The 4,110-nt window shown below is 42.3% G+C and overlaps 1 long non-coding RNA gene across 1 annotated transcript in view; it reads left to right on the forward strand.

The window, feature by feature from the left end:
* The window catches only part of LOC116070047, a 9,336-nt gene extending 5,842 nt beyond the window's left edge, over positions 1 to 3,494 (forward strand). The window contains exon 2 of the long non-coding RNA XR_004110261.1: positions 3,148 to 3,494. This is a non-coding gene — a long non-coding RNA (uncharacterized LOC116070047). The remainder of the gene's footprint in view (positions 1 to 3,147) is intronic.
* The last annotated feature ends 616 nt before the right edge of the window (positions 3,495 to 4,110 follow it).

The following is a 4,110-nucleotide window of genomic DNA, read 5'->3' on the forward strand; positions in this document are numbered from 1 at the left end:
AAAAAAGGTTTAGATGCCATAGTCATCCTACATGATCATGATAGGCACTTAGAAGAGTATGAGTTTGAGAAGGACTGTGACTTCATGCATACTCACGATCTCTCCTCTTGTTCCTCCTGACCTCTTGCTAATCCCCTTTCTCTTCCTACATAGCCCCCCTTTTTATTTTCATGTACTCTGTTTCCAGTGAGCATATGAGTTAATTTGAGGTTGCTTACAGGAACCTCAGTGTTCAGGACCTCAGAACCTCAGAACCTCAGGAACAGAAGTGTTTTCTACAGGCGTCCTGCCACCTGACCAGTAGCAACACTACTGAATAATGTGTCTTCCTTTTCCCCTTAGCTACCCTTAATACATCTTATGGAAGAGTGGGGTCTCATAGTCTCTCCTCCATGATTACTAGGTGACTTTAAATCCTAACTGAAGGGTGGGTGTCTTTGAAGCCCTTCTGTCTTCCATAGTGTGTGTATGTGTGTGTGCATGTGTGTATACAAAAATGTTATGTGTGCTTGGTTCAGCATCACATATTCTAAAAGCCATGGAGCAATACATAGAAGACTAGTATGGCTACCACACTGGGAATCACAAAAATTCCTAAAGCACTGCTTTATATATTTTTATTCATATTTTATTGTATGCAATATGAAATTCCGGAGAAAGAAAGAAAGGGGGTGTAAGTAAAACTGGATGTTGAAAACTAGAGCATCATATTGAGAGGTGACTCTGCTCAAAGTGTTCCCAGGAAAGGTTCATTTGAAGACTCTGCTCCAACCTGAGAAAGAGAGGACACAAAGTCAAGGTGTAGGCAGTAGGGTGGATCTGGAAGGAATTAAAGGGAGAAATTGTGAGTGAGCATGGCCAAACTATATTGTGTCAAATCCAACCACAGTAGCATGTTGCTATAATCCCAGAGCGGGTGAGATGGGAAATGGGCAGGTGGGTTGTTGGTGCTCAATAGTCAGCTTGTCTAGCCTATTTGACAATGTTTGAGGGAAACAAGAGATGATGTCTCAAGCAAAATGTAGAATGTGTTTAAGGGATTCCATCCAAGTTGTCTTATGACTTCCATATGCATATGTGCACGCATGTGCATGAACACCTCCCCCCCATATAAGTTAGGGTTTTATTTACTGCAAAGTGACACAATGACCAAGGTAACTTCTATAAAGGAAAATATTCAACTAGGGATGGCTTAAAGTTTCAGAGTTTCAGTCCATTATCATCATGACAGGAGGCATGGCAGCATCCAGGCAAACATGGTGCTGGAGAAGGAGCCAAGAGTCTTGAAACTATCTCTTTCATAGTGGATGGAGCTTGAACACTAGGACTCTTCAAAGCCCAGCCTCACAGTGACACGTTTCCTCCAACAAGGCCACACCTCCGAATAGTATTACTTCCTGTGGGCCAAGCATTCAAACACATGAGTCCATGGGACCAAACCTATTCAAACCACTACATTCACACAAACATGTGCACCCATACACAAGCATGTAAGTAATATGAATTACCTCTCTTTAAAGATGGAAAGGGTTGTCAACAGGGAGGTTTATTGAATTGTTTCATAAACTCCAGAGAAGAACTTGGGATACTGGAAGAGTTTATGCAGACAGTATTTTACTTGGGGTGAGAAAGAAACGGCCATCCATCAAACCACATGCTTTTGAGAAGAACTAAAAATATTCCTTGTAATTCCTTTAATTTTTCTTTTGAGACAAAGTTTCAGGCTGGCCTCAAACTGACTGTCTAGCCAAGGATGACCTTGAACCATGTAATGGCAAATGCTCCATTGACTGAGCTACCTCTCAGCGCCCATAAAGTATAGTTATATATCTATAATGGCATAGATGTGACCTCATGTCACTTAGAGACTTAGATTAGATTACTACTTGGGTACTTCCAGTGAGACTTCTAATTGAAATATGTCATTGAATCATTGTTCCCAATTCTTAACAATTCTGATTCGGGATGCTGAAGAGATGGCTTAGTAGTTAGGAACACTGGCTGCTTTTCCAGATGTCCAGAGTTCAATTTCCAGCAACCACATGGTTGTTCAAAACTATCTGTAATGGGATCTGATTGCCTCTCCGGAAATCAATGATACATGCGGACAGAGCATCCATACCTAAAATACATAAATAAATAAATAAATTTAGGAGACTGAACTTTGAAAGTTAAAAAAAAAAATCTGATTCAATCATTGGTACGTTTATACCTTCAGAAACCACAGGTTACATTCAAAACTATTGCATAGCGTGTATGGGTGGGAGTGTGGGGCATCGACCATGGATGAGAAATGAGGCAGAAAGAAGTGTTGGGGAAAGCAGGGCAACAGAGCACATGTGACATGAGAGTGGAAAAGAAGGTACTGGGGTGTAAGAGCATAGCGGGTTAGGGCGAAGAGGGTGGAGTATCAACAAATATACATAAGTATTTATAAATATATGATAGTTAGCTTTTTCATATGCACAAATGTATCAAAAGACATTCATGTGAAAGCCAGAGAACAACCCAGAGTGTCAGTCTTCAGGTGCCATCCACCTTGTGTTTGCTTTCTTGCTTGCTTGCTTGCTTGCTTGCTTGCTTGCTTGCTTGCTTAGACAGTGTCTCTCAGTGGTCTGGAATGTGGCTGACTGGCCAGAGAGCTCCAAGGAGCTGCTTTCTCCCCAGTACTAAATTACAAGTGCACCCACCACGCTTGTTTATTTGTTTGTTTGTTTGTTTGTTTTTCACATGGGTTCTAGAGCTCACACTTGGGTCCTCATACTTGCAGGAACAGAACTTTACCAGTGGAGCCCTCTCCTCAACCATGCCAAACAAATGCCATGTTGAAAATGCCATGCTGAAGAGGAATATTCCCTATGCCAATTCTTAAAGCTGAGATAACAGCTGTACAAAAGTGAAGCACCATAAACATAGTGCTGCAACACAAGGGTGTGCCCGAATGGGCGAGAGATAAGTCGTCATGCAAACTTGGAAAACTGAGATCTCATTGGGCTCTCTGGGCGCCTGTCCAGGAGACACGATCCTTTGTAAAAGTTTCTCTCTTCTTTTCAGTCTAAGGTTGAGGCTCCCCCTCTGTGTTAGCCCACCTATTGGTATCATCATTGATCACGAGTACCTTCTAAATGTCTATCCTTATACCCACAGACACAAGTGTGGCTCTCACCCATCGTCAAGGAAACGTCTCTTTGCAACAGACGGAGACTATTACAGAAGACTACAACCCATCAAAGTCCAGGCAACAAGAGATCATGAGGTGTCTAGTGCCAGCTGACACATCCACAGCACTGTTAGGAGACGGTTTCTCCAAGTCCAGCCATCTCAGGACCGGGTTCCATTCCCAAGCCAGGGAACCAACCTCTATCCTGCTGCTTCAGATGTTTTCTGTTTGTTAACCAATAATGCTGTAAAGAGCGATAGTGCTGCTGTCCTGTTACCTAACCAATGGCACCCGAGTCATAAATGTGCTGCCTGTCTTGACTTAATTGACTACATAAGGCTTGCCCATTCCTTGGTTCTCTTATCATTCTGAATTCCAGACCAGAGTCCAGGAGGGGACCTGACCCTAAAACCAGGTGTCTGAGAGAAGGCCCAGTCACCAACATTAACTTCCTTGCTTAACCTCTTATGTCAAAATATGATTGGTCAATGCAACAGCCCATGCCATGCTGATCCCCCTTGCTTTGTGTTCCCATCCTATAAAAATGTTGTACAGTCTCCCTTGGGGACATGATTCAGATCCTGAACTGGACGTCCCCCTGTGCATGCAGAAAATAAAGCTTTTATTTTTAAGCTTCTGTCTCTCAAGAGAGTTTTCTCGGCTTCCACTCCGAACCCAACAGGACAATTCCTGTACCTATCATTTTGGAAGATGGGTAAGAGACAGAGGAACAGCAAGTTTGCTATGAGAATTTTTTTCTTCTAGAAATGCAGGAAGCTACACGAATGAAGCCTCTTATCCCACAGTTGGTTATGAAATACCAAGTGGACAGCTCAAGTAACATTATGTAGACATATATGCAATTAACTAAAAAGAAGCCATGAATTTCAGATAAAAGGAGAAGATACACAGGGATAGTAAAAGAAAGAAAAGGAAAGGAAAATAATGTA

This window comes from Mastomys coucha, unplaced genomic scaffold, assembly GCF_008632895.1.
Source record: "Mastomys coucha isolate ucsf_1 unplaced genomic scaffold, UCSF_Mcou_1 pScaffold1, whole genome shotgun sequence".
In the NCBI taxonomy this organism is placed as follows: domain Eukaryota; kingdom Metazoa; phylum Chordata; class Mammalia; order Rodentia; family Muridae; genus Mastomys; species Mastomys coucha.